At 38.7% G+C, this 20,078-nt stretch overlaps 1 protein-coding gene across 1 annotated transcript in view; it reads left to right on the forward strand.

Moving 5' to 3' along the window:
* The first annotated feature begins 1,604 nt into the window (after positions 1-1,604).
* Positions 1,605-20,078, forward strand: part of atp2b2 (ATPase plasma membrane Ca2+ transporting 2) — a 170,693-nt gene continuing 152,219 nt past the window's right edge. Inside the window, exons 1-2 of the mRNA XM_053653369.1 lie at positions 1,605-1,775; positions 2,174-2,361. The gene's annotated coding sequence lies outside the window, so the exon portion shown is untranslated. The remainder of the gene's footprint in view (positions 1,776-2,173; positions 2,362-20,078) is intronic.

Below are 20,078 nucleotides of genomic sequence, written 5' to 3' on the forward strand. Positions count from 1 at the left end.
TTCCATTGCTCCATGGTCCAGTTCTGATGCTCACGTGCCCATTGTAGGTGCTTTCGGTGGTGGACAGGGGTCAGCATGGGTTAGGCAGCCCCATACACAGCAAGCTGTGATGCACTGTGTGTTCTGACACCTTTCTATCACCTTTCTAGCCAGGATTCTTTTTTTTTTTTTTTTTTTTTTTTTCTCAGCACTTTGTGCTACAGTAGCTCTTCTGGACCAGATGGGCTAGGCTTCGCTGTCCTCTACCACCGCACCACTGCATACCGGGAACACCCCATAAGACTTGCCATTTTGGAAATGCTCTGACCCAGTCATCAAATGGGCCATCACAATTTGGCCCTTGGTCGGTCCAATCTTTAAACTTGCCCATTGTTCTTGCTTCCAACACATCAACTTCGAGAACTGACTGTTCACTTGCTTCCTAATATATCCCACCCCTTGACAGGTGCCACTGTAATGAGGAGTGGTAGCTCAGTGTATTCCTGATCAGAAGGTCATTAGTTCAAATCCCACCACTACCAACCAGTCACTGCTGGGCCCTTGAGCAAGGCCCTTAAGTTGTATAAAAAAAAAGATATAAATGTAAGTCGCTCTGGATAAGAGCGTCTGCCAAATGCCGTAAAAGTAATGTAATGTAATGTAATGAGATAATCAATGTAATTCACCTGTCAGTGGTATTAATCTTCTGTATAAAGTTATTCAAATAATCAATATGGCTTTATTAACCATGCATGCATTTTTTTTTAATGAATGTATTATTTTATGTGGTTGAATGCACATACTTGTACATAGTTAGTCTGAGCTTGCTTCCAGTAGCAGTTAGCAACATTTTTAACAAAGCACTTGAAAATACTTACTTATGAAGCTGAAATTAATAATCAAATAATCAGTATGACTTTACCGAGAGTGCATTTTATGTGTGTGTGTGTGTGTGTGTGTGTGTGTGTGTGTGTTTAAATAAAGTTCTGTAATGCATTCCATGTATAATTGCTCTTCATTTCTGTTGCACTAATGTACAAATCAGTGTGTGGGGGTAGAAGGAGAATTCATTTATTATTGGCCCTCGTCTCTGTGTGCGTGTGTGTGTGTTTGAATACAACTGTGTGTGCATTATTAGTGAGAGCTCCTTAATTTCCACCATAGAGCACTGCTGTTATAAGCAGTAATTATTTATCTAGTTTATAAACTGCCTTAGATAATCAGTATGGCTGTATTTGTCATGGCTGCATTGCATTTCTAGAACGCTGTGCATTCATCATGGTTCTTTTCAGCAGCGTATATGCTTCCTCAGATAATCTACAGGCAATGTATTTTTGCTGCTCTTGTGTGTGTGTGTGTGTTCATGCAGAACTGAGTGTATTGTTGGTTGCTCTTGTTTAAATCCAGTGAGATCTGGTATATGGACTTGCAGGAGTAATCAGTATGTTCATGCATGTGGCAATGCATATGCATAGAGTTCTTTATTATTATTATTATTAATATTATTATTATCATTATTATCATAATGCATTGCATGCATGCTTGTTATGTGTGTGCATGCAGACCTGTGTGTTGTTGGGGAGCTCTCCCTGCTCGATGTCCCCCCCCCCCTCGAGGCTTTGCACAATAAGGTACGTAATGGAAAATCTCAGTCCCTTAAATCTACTCCTCTGTTGCTCTCTTTCCTTCTCTCTCTCTTTCTCTCTCTCAGGATCTCTAACAGGGTGGACCACAAACAGCACGCGGAACAGGAAAAAAAACACTAAAGGAAAAAAAAACATTATAAAAAAAAATAGGTAAGCAAAACAGTTTGGAAAAACTTTCCTTTGCTTTCCTCAGGCGTCTGAAGCGACGCTTTGTAAAACATGCACGTGAGCTCGCGGACGTGAAAAAAAAGAAAAGAAAAGTTGAACAAAACGGCGCGCGAGGTTGAACTCCGCAAACTACAATGAGCTATAGAGAGGAGAGATGAGAAAAACAACAGCGTTTAGAGAAACATAAAGCGCTGAACTGCACGCAGCGCTTCTCAATCATCACCCTGCAAACTGCAACAGAATAAAAAAAATTAAAAAAAAAAAAAAGAAAAAGGAGGAAAAACGCCACCGTCGCGCGCGCGTTTTCCCCTCCTGGCTTTAATTTCTACCAGTAAATGCATGGTGATTTTGAAACTAGCAGATTTTCATTCCTCTTGCAGGTCGCTGCTCCATTAAAGAAAGAAGAGAAATAATAATAATAAAAAAGATCTGGGTCAGGTGCGTTGTAGGACACGCGCGAGGAGGAGGAGGAGGAGGTGGAGGTGGAGGAGGAGGAGGTGATGTGAAACTCAGCATCAGATCTCAGACAGCTGATGCACACACTCTCTGCACGCGCCTTCAGACACAGGTAAGACACTGCGGCACGCGCGAGCTGGACATGCGTTCTATGTGAGCACGTGCTGATGTCGATTTAAAACAGATAAGAGATTGCACAGTAAAAGATGCATGCTTTGGTTTGGAAATGAATGAGATGCATGTCCATAGCTAGTCCTTATATTCAAAAATGGGTATTTATTATTATTATTATTATTATTATTATTATGATTGTTATTTATTTATTTATTTTAGCACGATGCGATATGAGCACTGAGCTGTGGAAAATACTGTATGATGTTGGGATTTTCAGATGCATGATGTGCTGTGAGGTGGTCACGGTTCTGATCAAACTGAGTGCAGTCCATATTAAAAGTACCCAAACTCCAGTGTGTATAGGGCAGATGTACTATAAGATATACACTATACTATATACTAGTACAGTATATACTATACTATACAGAAGGATTTGAGTTAGAATCTCACGACTACCACAGAGCTTCTCAGCTCCTTCTGACTGGGTTCTGGCTCTTGTAATGCCAGTGAAAATATGTGCTCAATCTTGCTACAAGGTTGTTAGTCTTGTGGACCGAAATGCATCTTGTGAAGCGAAGCGTCCCCTTTTTGTTGTGGGTCGTTTCTCAAGCATCTTAGTGCTGCTCATTATTTCTTATTGCACTGTCAGGGGACGTCGCTCAGTGTCATAGGAGCAGATGGAACAAAGTATTCTGGAACACAGGTGCAGGAGTACGCTCAGGTAAAGGCGGTAGTGCATAAAAGCGAAAAATCTAGATGCACCCGTTTAATTTAGCAATAATAAATCAAACATAGATTAACCTGAGTAATATTTCTGTGCGTACGTTTGGCTGTAGATGTTCACTGAGGAACTGAGTGCATGGGTTGTTCGAGTTGAAACACTTTTATTAACTGTAACGTTGTGTGACCACTAGCTGTGAAAATCAATATATACTTTTGGAAATTCACTGCACAAAAGTGTCGTTTAGCTCGCATTGCTATTGCAGTTGGTCACCGTGTCGGAGAGGTGTTTGTAATGGTGCTAAATAAATGGCCGCGCGTCTAAAATATTCTCAAAAAGGCTTTACAAGGCCGTAAGACACACTACCGTTTTGTTGTTCTTATAATGTATTGGTTTTGTAAATCTGTCTAGTCTTACAGGACTGTATCAACGTTTTAGGCCCATGCAAAGAAATGCTATAGAGTAAAGATGCCTTCAAAAATAATGAAATGAAATGTTTCTACATTTAAAAAAAAAAATGACCATAAAGAGTAGTAAACAGTATAAAATGAAACAAAGTTAATATTTGATGTGACAATAAAAATAAAAGTAGTAGAGTCAGATACCATGTGTGCGGTTTTATAAGGACATGAGCTGTAAGTGTTATTGAGCTTCTTGCAGAACCAGTCACGGTTCTTCTGGAGACTTTGACTGTCGCACTCGCTTCTAACTTTTGCCGAAAAATCCAGCAGCCTTCGTTATGGTTTTTTATTTAAAATGTGGTCTTTTACATGATATGCTGCTTTCTTTAATGACATACAAAACATTGATCTGTAACATTTCTTAGTTTTCTGCTAGAAAACTAATGTTTGGGAATCTAAAATGATAATGTTGAAGTCATAAAATAAAAAATCGATAACAAAGTTTGTATTAAAAAAAAAAAAATAGGGTGACTAAAACTTTTGCACAGTACTGTATGTGTGAAAGAAACCCCCCCCCCCCCCCCAAAAAAAAAAAACCAGCATTATGCAGATTGTCTATCTCAATACAAACATAAAATGGATATATTTGTGCTTCAAAATTCATTACATTCTGCTAAAAACGAAAGAAATAAAATACTTGCTGGCAGGTTTTTTGGCTCTACGACTCAATCAACAACTTGTATAACAGAATGTAGGGGGAATTCATGTATTGGAAATACAGTAGAAACCATACAAAACAAAATTCGTAGGTGATTTATGTCCAGAAATGTAATTTTGATAAGAAACATTTTCAAATAAATTACAGTTGGTCTCATAAGCTATGATGTGAGAGCTAAAGAAAAAGTAACTGCAGATAGAGTTAGCTGTTGTTTGCCAGAATGTTGGTGGTTGTCGTCTTCAGTAATGTTTACTGTCGAAATGATCACCATATGTAATAAACAACTCTACAGATGAATGGAGTAAAATGAGTTGTAATATCAGGTAGAATTTAACCTAATAGATGATGACTAGCTTTGAATAACGATGTGAAAACCTTCATAGCTTGTATTCATGATTGGCTGCATACAAGGGTTTTCCAAAAGACATTTTTTTCCTCAGACAAATAAATTTGTTGATAGTTTGCCAGTCATTTTCAGCAGTTTATAGAAAAGCTTTGGGGCGATTGTGATTCTAGAATGAAGTCAATAGCTAGAGCAGCCATTTTGGTTCCTCAGTCGTGTTTGCCGTGACATTAAGGTGCAGGCTTAAAGTTCAGGATAATCATAGGCTTGGGATAATCTATGAGTATGACTTGCTTGATTTACAGTCAATACTACATAATTAATCAGTTTTAATAATAAATGTGCTTTATATTAATTGTCAGGATTCATTTTCAGGGTAAGCCACAGATTTAAACTGTCTTATTGTTTGGAAAAACATAAGATGCCTCTCCATGTGTCATTACCTCAGCATGAAAAGGTCAGACTCCAGTCATATTTACATGTAGTTTTTATGAAACTGGATCTAGACTACTTGGGTGCAGTATTAATGTGTGAGATTGTTCCTTCGATCAGCTTTTTATAGTGAAGAGGAAACAATTGAATTTACCCTTAAGTCATTTTAATATTGATTCTAAGCTGGCGTGATTGCTAGCGCTTGATCTTTGAACCATAAGTTTCATAATACCTCACTTAATTCAAGGTCCAAGTATTGTGAATGTACTGTATTTGGATAAGATGTCATGTTGATACTGATACCTTGTTGGTGTTGCAGGTCATTCGGAGTCTGATCACTATTCGTATGTATTTGTCTGAGATCTACTACATAGGATTTGAAATGAAACTATGGCTGTGTTCACATTACCAGGTTAGAGTTGGACAAGTTCTAATCTTTCCCCCTTAAGTGGAACAGATCAGAAGCAGTTTGAACAAAAATCTGACCTGACCTGATCTTATGTAGTCCTAGACTGGGTACTTATCTGATATGTGGGCATGAAACTGTAATGAGATTGGTCAGATTGGAATTCAACTGTGTCCTTGTTACATAACACTGTCATGATTATCCAGCGCTGTGGTGCATCAGCAGTATAGCTGGGGGGGAGGGGGGGGGGATTGATCCAGTAATCCCTGTTGTTATGACCTTTGCTGCATTTGTGCGGTATATTTTCTGTATCAGAAATCAGTCCTCACTCATTTACTATATACAGTAAACACCTAAAACATGTTATAGTAACCCGCTGTCACATAATCCCAACATTATAAATCACCTAGCAACCTGAAACCACAAAAACTACTGCAGAAAGTGATTTACTGTATTACTCTAAGACACTAGAGATGTCTTGCCTTTATGGAGACTTTTTCTTCTTCCAGTATTTTTCCTATTGGAATATATTTTTTTAAAAAATTGTACACTAATGTATGCAAATGAGCTTTTAAGTATTAAAAAATGCATACAGTTGCATGCTTAACAGAAGCAAAAATCTTGCCTTTTAATTATGATAGGTTTGTGTATGTTATATCCGTTCATTCTTCATTAAAAAAAAAAGAATGCAAATGCAATGTTCAAAACAGTCAATAATTTATATAAAAAAAAAACAACGATTTTTCATTTTAAAATAAATGAAAAGATTTGTTTATTTGTTTTTCCCATTTTCATTTCTTAAAGAGAAATAAAGGAATGGAATGCACAATGTTAAACAGTGTTGCTTTGAAAATATCCATTTCGCTGTTTAAACCCATTTCTTTGTTGTTTAATCAGGTAATACCATGCACTGTCATAAAAAAATATCGTCCTTTTTTTAGCGCGAAAACGTAACATGAATTCGACAGTAATGGAAATTGCCTCGGAATATTCGTCTAAATTGGGATAGGGATGAACGTGTAAAATTTCATGAGTGTACATTGTATAGATTTTTGTTTCTGAAAATAGAAGAAAAAAACCCCCCGGATTTTGAGAAAAAATTATTTTAAAGACGCAAAGTGATGTAATGCGTTGCATTAGTTGACATGTTTATCATAATGACATATAAACTGAATAAATAAGAGACGAGCGTTTCAGCGTGCCAAGTGGGTGGAGTTACAGATCATGTGGTGGTTATAGGTATACGGAAACAGTGAAATTTTTCTGTTGAGTTTGGATATTTTTATTGCTACCAGTTAAGAGAACACATGTAATAGATGGAGTTTATCTAAAAAAAAATAAATAATAATAATAATAAAAAAAAGATTGATGTGAAATTGTCTAGCTGTAGTGTCTTGCCACGAATACAGTATGACACATATACATATACCTGTTGGCGTTATTGCTCATTAAACGTCATGTTGATTTACATTTATATATGAAATTTGGTAGTTCTGGTATCCATTTTGAAAGAAATGGTTCAGCCATGTGGTACTTAGTGTAGTAGCATTGTGCATGGTGTATACGCCTGATTTACAGTGCACTGTGCGTAATAATATAGCGCACTATCCAGGGAACACGTCCACTGAGAATTTAGACACTACAAAACACTGACACCATATGTGTATCGGTGTATATGTAATCAGCTGGGACACTGTATTTGCCTATGCGGGTGTAGGAGGTGTGGCTTCTTTTTGCACATGACTCGTTCCTGCTTTCTGTTTGCGACTGGTTAATTCTCGCTTCCTGCATCCACACTCCTGCTTGTGCACTTGCTTGGGATATTTGCACAACTCTCTTTGACTATTGCCTGTGTATGACATTATGCCTGTTTTCCACATGTTGTGCTTTACCTTCTGGATTTGCTTTGTTTTGGTATAAAGACTAGATATGTCTGTAAAAGCTACACTGAAAAGCAAAGTGGTGGGAAAGTAGACTATTTTTTTGTTTCGTTTTTACCCATGGCTATTAGTCAGATACTGATTTAGGGAATATATTGTATTTTATTTCTCTTTGTGATTGTGTCAGTTTTGTTTTATAGTTATTTTATGACTGTGTTTATTCTCCTACTAAACACAGAGGTGCCAACATCTGTGCTTGAGGGTTTATGATTTTGACCCCATTCGAAAAAGTGATACAGGAATCACCTATTTCCTCAGATGAAGCAGTGGTCAGACCAGATGTGATTTAATAATTGCCCGGCGTAAAAGCCACTTAAGCAGTGGTGACACCTTGCTGTTTTCTTACGGATGCTTAGGGTGCATCTGAACACACCAACACGGCATTTCCAGCACAGCATCGGAGAGGGTGCATTGGTGTGAGAGAAATTTCTTTTTTTGCCTAAAATTGCTGTTCAGGCATCATTTTAGGTGTGTGAGCATTGCCATTTATGGAGTTTTGTGGGCATCACCCAATGCAGATCAGCGGTGCTGTGCAGGCGCCTGGTAAATTACAGGTGATTGCAATTCATCAACACACAGTACACATGAGAAGATGAAGAAAATCTGCATTTCAGACACTTTTGTAAATCCGGTAGAAACGTTTAGTTCGGTTCGGTTACTTCTCAGACGTTTACGCTCAACTTTAACAATGTTGCTACCGTGCTAACTTCGTTCTTGCCACCTACTACCTAATTTATTAAAGACCTGAATTTGACATCTAAGCTTTTCATGAACAGTTGATGAGCCTCCATGCTTCAGTAATTGTACGTGTTAGCTACTGCAGCCTTGCAAATTTTGACGTTGTTGTTTCTGATAACGCTGTGAATGTCGTGCTACTGATTTGGAAAACGTGTACTTGTGAGTCGTTCAAAGAAATGAATTGTCAAAGAAACATTGCCATTGAATAATAAGGCTTATAATGTGAACATAATCAGCCCCTCCATGATTTTCCATCATGTGATGTCATCACAACGCACATTCGGTCAAAACCCTCTTCAATCCACATGCGGCGAACGCGAGTACAGCTAAAACGTCTCATTTACCAACAAACATCACTGCCAAAGACGATGCAAAACTATTTTGTGCAATTGTGATTTGACCACTTCGAGTAGTTTTCTGCAAAAAAAAAAAAAAAGCCCAAAAAACTCTGCAAATTGCGTCAGAAATGTTGAAAAAAGCCGCAAAAAAAACAAGCATTTTTGGCCACAACAATCACAAATCCTGTATGTAATGCATAACACAATAAGGTTATGCATTAACCTAGTGGTTAATTAGTTAACTAGTGGTTAATTAGTGGTTAGCACGTTCGCCTCACACCTCCAGGGTTGGGGGTTCGATTCCCACCGTGGCCCTGTGTGTGCGGAGTTTGCATGTTCTCCCCGTGCTGCAGAGGTTTCCTCCGGGTACTCCGGTTTCCTCCCCCAGTCCAAAGACATGCATGGTAGGCTGATTGGCGTGTCTAAAGTGTCCGTAGTGTATGAATGGGTGTGTGAGTGTGTATGTGATTGTGCCCTGCGATGGATTGGTACCCTGTCCAGGGTGTACCCCGCCTTGTGCCCCATGCTCCCTGGGATATTCTCCAGGTTTCCCCGTGACCCTGAAAAGGATAAGCGGTATAGAAGATGGATGGATGGATGGGACTTCTGCAATGGCTAAACCATACAGCCCATTTTCTACATTGAACGTTTTAACTCTAACGCCTTTAATCAATTTATTGATTTATCATAGCATGCTTTATTGGCATTTACGCTTCTAAAACCTTTGTATTGTGAAACCGAAGATGCAAAAGCCATAAATATAATCAACCTTACAGCTTCATGTACATTAAAGGCATGCAAGGAAAAATCACTGAATAGGAACCATCTAGTCCAAATGACTTATCACCATTGATCCTTAGTTGTTTTGTTTTTTTTGTGTTTTTTTTTAAAGGGCTGGGGTTTCTATATGGTTGAGAGAATATAGAGGTCACTACCCTCAAATTAAAGCTGACATTGTGCACTTTTTTCATTATAAATCCAATGTTCTGGACTACAGATCTAAACGACAAAAAAATGTGTCTGTGTTTAATTTGCTTCCCGGCCGCACTGTATGTGTGTGCGCTGTGTTGTGTTGCTCAGCAGGCGCAGTCACTAGGACCACATAATCTGCATAAGAATTTCACACACACAGGCGTAGTGTAAAAAACTGTTAATAAGCATGCCTGTTATATTAAGCTCAGATGACATTTGACTGCTGTCGGGTTGTTAACGTGCTGTCGGTGTGTGCTTTTGTTTTAACGCCTTTCGCCGACTTCTGGTGTACATGTAGAGAATGCTAATCTAAAATGTGTCAGGCTTATGTCATGTATGGTAATTAAACAAAAAAGAAATGATCACAAGCAGAAAGTTGTGTTCGTGCCAATATAAGATTGTAGGTTGTTCAAAACTACTGGACGGCAAGTTAATCTAAGAACACTAAATTCATTAAGCAAGGTATTTTGAGCTCCAGACCTGCTGACCCACTGACCTGAACACTTTCAGATGTTCCTAACTGCCAGCATACCTGATGTGGGTTCGTGAAGGGTTTGTTAATTAGCTAATGAAGTGGATCATGTGTTCTACAGCAGGGAAAACTGTACAGGGCGGTTTGTCACCAGGACTGCATTTAAAACCTGCATCCAACATGCCCTCATGAACTTTCCCTTATGACGCCATTGATTAATAAATAAAAACGTTTAGGGTTGGCAAAAAAAAAAACGACAAAAAACCCATCAGAGTGTGAGTTTATTGGAAACTAATCAACTTTGGAGTGGTAACAGCAACTCCCTTTCATGTTGGGCCACCATGTCTTTGATTGTTCCTTACTAGCTAGATATTTAGTACTAATATGATGCTGCTTTATGTAGCTCGTGTTCTATGGATCAGTCACCAGCTCTGTTCCTGGAAATCTACTTTCCTGAAGACTTCAACCATAATCGCACCCACCTGACCCTCTAATCATTGCCTAAGAAGTTCTTGATCTCCTAAAACAGCTGTGTTAGATTTTGGTTGGAGATGAAACCAGCGGGAAGGTAGATCTCAAGGACGTGGGTTGATGACCATTGTTCTAGATAATTAAAATCGGCTTACCGTTTAAAATGTCCTCGTGGATCAGAAATTTTCATCGTGTGACGCATTTTTACGTGGTACTTTTTCAAAAAAAAAAAAAAACGCATTAAAAATCACATAATTACTCAATTTAGACAGAAATGAACAATGTAATCTGTAGAGTCGTGTACTTTGTTTCGGCTAGTTGCAAGAAAAATGGCCCAACACTTGCGGCTAAATTTAGTACATACTTTATGAGCTAGCTAGCTAGCTAGCTAAATCTATCTAAAATATTTATTAACTAGCTATGCAAGAATGGTCTGCTTTACATTATGCTGAGTATGGATCTATTTTCAGGACCGATGCATGTGTCCTTTGCTCCAGTGGTGTATTGTTGTACGCTGCTGTAACTGAATCTCTTTCGCTGACCTTCAGTCTGTAGTGCAGAGGATTCAGTGTCATCTGCCTCCGACATCCTGACCTCGAGTATTCGACAGTATTCCGTGCCGAATGTGATTGCGAAAGCTCTTTACCTTCTTCCTGTGTGCCCTTGAAGACCATATAGTATGAGATGGTCTAACGTGTAGTCTTACTTCATATCCTCAGTTACAGTTAAAGGATTTATTTTGGTCCTCTATAAGTTTACTGTAAATTTTGAGAAGCAAGTGTAAACATTTGCTGAGGAAAGTGATGTTTGGGCTTGTCATTTATCATGGCATCTACTTATTTCATATTTTTAAAAAATAATTTCCACCGGCAATTCACTCTGTCAATGGGAAATGGATTTTTTTCCCCCTACAACCCGTGTAATTCCGAGTGAAGCAACATATTTGGCGGATGAGAATCGGCTTTTAAAAAAGTGGGCGTTTTGAAAACAAACATGTACTCCGATTTAAATTATGCAATTATGCAATTATTCTGCAATTATGAAGGACTTCTCACCTCCCACAATGTCACTGGCACTTGAGGAGGCAGAGACAGACAAAATCCTGCTAATACAGGAGGAGAAAATTCATCCCAGGAGTGAAGCCGTAGTAAGTGGAGGCAGTAACGTAGGTGGTGACTTGAATGCCGTGGCCTACGTGTGTGCTCATGGGTGCCAATTTGGGTTAAGTAGTGTACAAGAATTGGGCGATCCTGTCCAATCCTGAAGAGTCTTGTTGAAGCCCATTCTTACTCACTTGGCAGGATTTGCGATGCAGGTCTTTGTGACGCTTGTGTCTCATTCCTCTCTTGTACTTTGCGTTAACACCTATATGGGACACAATAAGGTCTGGATCTATTGAGCTCATGGGATGAGTGTCATGTGATGTTGTTTACATTTGGCTCTACTGTGACTGATCAATCAACTTGTAAATATTTGTCTTGAAGTGAACTTACGAGGTTATGGATTAACTAACCAGCTGAAAGTGTAAATTGATGTTTTGTTTTTTTTAATGGGATGTATGAATGGGAATTATGGGTGAATGTTTTAAAATGGATTTGATGATTTTTTTGATGAAAAAGATGTTTTTAGGTTGTTCTGCTTTACGTTTTAGTTACGATATTGAATTTATTTTAAGGACCTAACTGCTATAATACCCATCATCACATGTGTTCTTTTCTGATTAGGAGCAAACATCCGATACTCTACTTCTTTTGGTAGTTTAAAAAAAAAAAAAACTTGCTTCATTTTTGTCTTTGCAAGTCATAATCTACGCAACTTCATCACTACGCCTGGACCTGCCCTTTTTCCTTCGGCAAGAGTCTCTCTGCTTCACGTCACTGTTAATTATCAACTCATAAATAATAGAACATGATTTTTGGTGCCAGTCTTTGGTGGAAGTCTCAAAGATTCACTATTCCTTAACGACAACCTGAAATCAAAATGAACCTGCTCATGTCATTGGTCAGATTGTGCAAGATCTCTACAGATCCCACAAGTGCAGCAACATTTTCCTCTGGATTTTTTAAAAATTATTATTATATCATGGTAAAACTGCATATGGGACAAAATGTATAATAAGAAATAATCATTTGCGATTATTTGCTGCACCTCCCCTTCACCCTCCGTGTGGCCTGTGGGGGCTCACTCCTGTCCAAAAATAAATTAAAAATGGCACCCAATCCCAAAGCAAAGCTAGGGAACAGTGACACGTGGTAGAATAGTCCAAAAACACCTAACGTTCAACTTGTAAAACCAACAAGGAAACCATGGTGGCCAGCAACTCAAATCAGGAACACCTATCAGAAAGCAATTTAGGAAAAAGAGGCAAAGAAACCACTACCAGTATGAACATAGAGTTAACCTTCAGTAAAAATCCGAATACAGACAGGCAGACCCGCCGTCCATATTGTCCGGGCCAAACCATTTAAAAAACACGCACATACACGACCTGTGAAATGTAAACAGCTGTTTTGCATAATCAGACTATATCTCATTCTAATGAGTTATTTAATATAGCTTTAAGAACTTTGCCATGCAGAACTTTACCTCATGGCTTTGTAAAGATGTTTATTCAAAGTGCTATATCAGCAAAACTTTAAATTGAATGAATACACCATTCTTTAATCACAGTAAACCCCAGTCGGATTATAATCCAGTTTAGTAGTAGTAGGTTAGTGCTGCTGAGAGGGACGCGACGATGTAAGAAGTGCACAGTCATCATAAGAAATAAGCCGTTTTATCCAAAAACAGCAACTTAACTGTGCTCTTATTAATTCCATTCAGCCCGATCTTTACTTACAGATCCTCACCTGGCGTCATTACAGTGAACGGTAGCTGAAACACTATCTTACATTGATACCGTGAGGCGATTGTGTTCAGGTATACTTTTAGTCTGACCTGTTTCTGTGAGCCTCATCAATTATCAATCAGTTGGTCTGAATTATTCACCTGTGACACTTCAGGGAACTGACTTTTGTGGTAGTGGTATTCACCCATGATCACTCGACCGTCTGTGTTATGCCAACATGATACAAATGTGCCACCTTGTTTGGCATTCTTCAGAGGAATAGTTTTACTGTTTACTTTTGGCTTGTTCGTTGTGTCTGTTTGCGTTAAGTCTGAATCGCTCGGTGATGTCATCAGCTGGTTTTGGATGTAGTTTGCCAATGGTAGCAAATACGGGACATGGGAAATAGGGCAGTGGTTCATGCTCTGCTCTAGTTTCCAGAACGTTCCGAGTACGGCTGAGTAATATGATGATATGATATGATATAATATGATATCATATGTCATATGTTTAGTGAGAGCTTTTGAGTGTTACTATTCTTGTCAGTACGTCTAGAACTTCAGCTAGCATTGTTGTTGCTTGGATTTCATGTCGTCGTGGCTTTGCTGTATCGCCCATCCTGTTTTTGAGTCACTGTTGGGCCTCTGAGCAAGACACCTAAACCTCACCCGCTCAGCTCTGTGCTTGGATTAGATTCTACCAGTCACTTAGATGAAAGCCAAAACTCCAAAACCTTCTAGAATCTCAAGTGGTTTGGTGTTTTGATGAATAGTAGACATTGAGAGTTTTGGGCTCACACAATTCATTGTACATCACGAATTTGACACGTTGTCTTCTTATTTTTGTAGAACCCATGATTTATCCAGCCGGTTTATCCATTGCTCTTCAGGTGCCAGGTTTAGTGTTTACTTGCTTTGAATTTGGAAACGTCACTTTACAAAGATATTTCTTTCTTCAGTCACAGTTTTTGTTTTTTTTTTTGCTACAGAAGCACACAGAACCGTGGCAAATATGACATGATGTTAGTTGACAGTAAAGTTATTAAACATCACATCAGATTTAGTGCTACGTTTGCTGTATGACGAGACCAGAGCCAGTAATGATATGTCACAACTTGGAACACCATTAGAACTTCGTCTCCTTTTTTCCTTCTTCCCGGTCCTATATAGACGCTGCATAATACACTTCTCAAAACTATAGTGTACTCAACATAGTTTGCTTATATTTATTAGAAAACATATGAAAAGTCATTGCATTTTTATATCGGTTGAACAACCAGATGCACAAATGATGGTGGTGGTGGGACATAAGAAACGCTTTAAAACAAGAAATGAGTGGATCTGTACAATTCTATAAAATACCATCAGAAGCTGTTCCACTGGGACTAATAAACATGGGTTAAAGTTCTGTATTAATGACTGGAAGGTTGTGAGTACAAATCCCAGGACTACCAAAGAGTTGGACCCATGGGCTCTGTGCTTGGTTTGGGCTAAGCCACTTTGGACAATATGAATCCTTGTAAATGTACATTATCCTTTACATTAAAGTAAAGCGTTATGACACATTTTAAAAGATGTTGTTTTTTGACAACACGTACTTACACACCTTTCATCACGTCAGTCTCGTCTTTCTGACAGCTGCAGTGGTTTATTGCTCTGTGCCTCTGGGTTTATCTACGATCTTGCAATGTCACTCAAACATTTTTCTATTTGTGTGTACTGTTTCTAATCTTCTGCTCATTACCTAGGAATGTTATGTCCCGTTATGGCACTCTCAAATGACACCATTATACTTCATTGTAATTTATTATATTTTTCACACCTTTTCTAAGCACTTTAATTTTCCTAAATTTGATGGCTGCAGAAAACCATAAACCATAATGAAATTGCTTAATGCTTAATCAGATGAGGTTTATCTGGTTTATATCTATTTTTGACGAAGAAATGACGACTGACCCATCTGACTGCAATGAAATACCAGTCGACATTTCCTGATGTATGACTTAACAATATTATCACAATTTATTAAACAATGTAAAGATATATGCTTTATTGTTCTAATATGACTAATGGTCCCATGGATACAATTGTATCATGTGAATTCTGATATTTGAGAGTAGATTTATTAACCGTAATATTGCTCAACCAATTTTTATTAAACACTAAACATAGACAATGTTAACATTTAACGTGAAATTCCTTTAAAACTGCATTCAAATCGTATTTGAATCACTTTTGGATGCTTTTGAATGTTAAGGAGTCTATACACTCTATATTCTATACCGCTACAGACAGTGCGAACACGCAGAACTATGCTAAGCTTGTAGATATTTAGCTAGATGAGCTTAAGGAGGCATTGGAGATGGTTTATTGTTGAGTATATACGCTCACTGTCATGTAACGGGGTCAGAGACAGATGTAAGCGCAGTTTAAGCTTTTATTAAAGATACGGGCAGACAAATCCATATCATAAGGCAATATCAAGGTCATAAAACAGGCGAGGGGTCAGGCGATCGGGCCGAAACGGGCTAAACTAGGCAGAACAAGAATCAGAAACGCGAGGACGAAAACATCGGGACTATGAAACGAGGAACAAGGATCAAAGGCTTGCTACGGGTCTGGGGGATAACACAGAAACGAGCAATACTTTGCCCTGAACAAAGACACACGGGGGTTTAAATATACAACCAGAACAGAGAACGAGACATTAGGAAGGAACTAATTATGTAACAGGATAGAAACCAAAACAAACCACAAGTAAACAGTCAATGAGAACCCGGAAGTGTGCGCCGTCGTGCTTCGGGCAGTTCAGAGGGGAAATCCGTGACCCTCACTACATAGCGTATTCGGGCTTTTAGTATCCAGAGGTGTCCACTAGAACAGCATTTCAGATTCAGCCACAGAAATGCAGTGATTCCAAAGAGTGCCTGTTGGGAATTACAACCAGAACTACTCACATGTAGTGTCAGTTTTTTAAAATATTTTTTTTTACATTCCACTAGAAAACTGAGACATAATTTAAAACCTATGTCAAAATTAAGTGTGCTACAAATGACATGAATTTATTCAGATCCCATCTTCCCTCGTCAAGTATTATTTATCTGAAAAATTTAAGGGAACATGTTTTGATAGACTGTGAGTAAAGCCTGGGATATTAAACTTACTTTTTTTTTTTTTTTTTTTTGCCATTGAATACATAAATATTATGAAATTTTGAATAGTATTCAAATGTACTCAATCTCTTCTGACAGTTCTAACATAAAAACAACATAAAAAGAAAAATAGTCCCAACAGAGAGAACGAAATACAGGTGCATCTAAAAAAAAAAAAAAAAAAAAATTTCAAATATCGTGGAAATTATTTTCCGTAATTTAATTAAAAAAAGTGGAACGTCTATATTCTAGATTCCTTACACATAAAGTGAAAGATTTCAAGCCTTTTTTGGTTTTAATCTCGATGATTACGGGTTACAGCTCACGGAAATCAAAAATCCAGTACCTCAAAAATAGTAGAATAAAGAATTTATAATACAGAAATGTCGACCTGAGAAGAGCTCAAATCAGCTGATTAATTCAAAACACCTGCGAAGGTTTCCTGAGCCTTTAATCTCTCAGTCTGGTTCAGTACACAACCACAATCAGTTTTCAGATGAAAGTAAATTTTGCATTGGATTTGTACAAGATAGCGTGTACGAATTTGCGCTTTACCTCTACAAGATGTGATGTGTTGATATGTTGAAGAGTCCACAATAACAATATCACTAAATATAGAACTGATTATTGGCACATGCCATGTAACCAATTACAAGCTCTGCTCATGTGTCAGTAAGATTGAGTATTGAGTAAGATTTCTCTTCAGTGTTTTTCTTTTGAACCACTCCATTATGAATGAGCGGGTTCATTTAGCACATGGCGCTTGCTTTTCTGGAACTGACTGGGTGTTGATTAGGCAACACTATCACCCACTGCAGTTTGACTAAAGCAACGGTAAGGAGACGTTTTACTCTAAATAGAGGCCGACATATGGAAACGCCTCTGACGACTTTTTTATTAAAGCGGTTAATTTGGATCTCTGGCGTCCAGGGATATGAGCTGGAACTAAGACTGGTGCAGAATTGTAGGTTTGCAGTGGTGCTGTTTGTATGAAACATGGAGAAAATGTTCATAAGCATTCAGTTTGGTTTGAAATGCCAGGAATCAGTCAATTCTTATCGTCCTGAAGATGTTTCACAACCTACCATTAGAGTTTACAATAACACCCTTCACAGCACTTCATCCTTCAGTGTAGGCAGAATTCTTTGGGAGTACACTCAGTCCTGTTTGGAAGAAGACAGGATAAGAACTGTCTTCCTCACGAATTTGAAGAAGCACTGCATAAAACATTCATGGTCTCATCAAGAGACACTGCCAATGAAAATGAAATGCCACCCAGTGAATATTCCAGCTAACAGTTTTAAGGTATGCAGTGGGTAGCGTTGCCGATCCTGAGCTCAGGTTACTGTGTGGAGTTTCACATGTTCTCCCCAGTGTCAACGTGGGTTTCCTCTGGATTCTCCAGTTTCCTCCCACCTCCCAAGAACATGCTGGTAGGTCGATTAGTGACTCTAAATTGCTCTGAGGTATGAATATGTGTATGCATGGCATCCCGGGGTGTACTCTTGCCTTGATAGGCTCCAGATCCACCTGAACCTGTCCAGGATAAAATGCTTACTGAAGATGCATGAAGTTTAAGCTAGCAGATTGCTAGATTCTGAACACTACAGTGCCATGGTGACTTGTCCATAGGGGCAGGTAGAGTGCCACCATTTATATCAGCCATTCAACAAGTGTTAATCTTCATAAAGTACTCATTTACATCACTGCACATCTTAAATTGCGTTCAAGCATTAACTACCTCTGTTGAGTGAGCAAAAAATAAATCGATTTGTCAGATAACCGATGTTTCTTTGATTTGCTGACCTTTCTAGATGTTGTGTATATGTGGGGCAAGGCGCTCACTGTCCCAATTGGCTTCCATAGTTATTATTGCACCTATTGGTCAAAAATGGGAACTGCAACAAGAATTAATAGAGGTTCCCTGGCAAGGGAATCACTCTGGCCCATGCTTACTCTAAGAACATTTTCAGTGGAGGAGGAGCAGCGGATAGGACGGTTAATGGGGTTGCCAGATCGGGTTTTTAAAAGTGCTCTGGTTGATGTCGTCTGTCCCCACCAAAATCTATGGCCAAGAGCTGCTGCTACAGTGTTCTGACATGTTTATGTCAAACAGTTCCACAATGTTAATTTATTAACATTATGTTTGACCTTCTCAGACCTTCTCGATTTGTTCCAGAACATTCTGATGATGTTCTCTGTTAGTTCGCATGCAGTCATTTACATAACAGAACATTGTAAATGGTGATATGGGAGTTTTATATAAGTACATGCCTAAGAATTTGGTGAGTTTCCTGACCATTCGTGATCTGGTTTAGCTGATGTGTTAAAGCAGGAAATAATGAGCATGTAAAATTTGTTCTGCGATGGTGACTGAAAGGATCCAACATTCTGCATTTGTAAAATCTAATGGCGCACACGTATCTTTTTTTTTTTTATAACTAGTGTACTATTATTTAGAATTATTCCCTGCCTCTCCCGCTGCCTCTGAGTTGCAGTGAAGAAAGCATGGCCTCCAACTTCTCATTTTTTATCCCATTGAATCGCATCTCTGATGCATTACGTTTCAGAATGCACATCAGATCATCTCAGAAGGACAGATGCCCATCCCTAGTGCTTCTTCACTGAACAACCCGGAATTCTTGCTTATTTCTTTTAAAAAAAAATAGCTGAGAAAAGTTCCAGCTGCAGCATTTTTTCCCCTCACAATTCTTTCATATTGCTTCAAAACCCTGTCATTATACTCCTCTGGATCTCTACTGACGGATGGATGGAATTTCCAAACCAATCGCTTAATTAAATACCCACACGCACTCTTGCGGAATTGCTGTAATGGCCATTCTCTGACTGTGAGTGTCTATTCTTAGTCACTGAATGTCAAATTGATGGCGAGGTACAAATCAGTTTGACAGGAACCTCGCCGGGACCTTCAGCAGGTGTGCCGCACAACAATGGCCAGCAAACTAGAAGCGGTTATTTCATGCACGACTGAGGTGTTAAATTTAAGCAGATTATGCCAATCAAGCAAGGGCCACACTGCTACGTTTCAGTTACATTTTCTCTTTCAGAGAAGACACTCCTGTTTTTTTTTTTTTCTTTTTTTCCATTTTATTTAAGTGGAGAATATTTTAGTTACCAATGAACAGATCTCTGAGTGCACTGACATTTTCTTGCACAGTCTGGCCTACTTGCAGCACAACACTGCATGATGCACAGAGAAAATCCAGACTTTTATTTCCTTCACAATGGTAGTACTTTTATGGCTCTCTCTGGTGAAGAGGATTGTCAGACAAGAACACTCCTTTAAATTTGTGCAAAACAAAGTCAGTTGTCATTATGCTTCAGCCTTTTTCTCCAGAGTATACATGCTGCCCTAAAATGACATCTCCGTAAAGAGGCTCCTCGTGAATCCAACACAATATCGAATGTTCTATATGCCCTGTATGTTAAATATCACAATATCACGATCATCACTTGAATAAAGTGATCTCTGATATTTACACCGATCCCTGATATTTATCCCAGCATGGAAAAAAAAATGACACTTTCTATACTTTTTAAAGTCCCCCATGATTTACACTAGTGTGTGTGCGTCTGTGTGCTTGTGTACGTGTGTGTTTGTGCGTGTACATAGCTGCTGCCTAGCACACGGCCTGCGCTTGACTGAGTGACTCTCATGGGGATCGTTTGATTTGGACTAATTAAATGGAACATCTGAGGAGCGATATTGATGTAGCAGGTGGTTTGACTCCTTGTGATGACTTGTTCCGGAGGCAGCTGGTGCC

Source organism: Ictalurus furcatus, chromosome 21, assembly GCF_023375685.1.
Source record: "Ictalurus furcatus strain D&B chromosome 21, Billie_1.0, whole genome shotgun sequence".
Classification (NCBI taxonomy): Eukaryota; Metazoa; Chordata; class Actinopteri; order Siluriformes; family Ictaluridae; genus Ictalurus; species Ictalurus furcatus.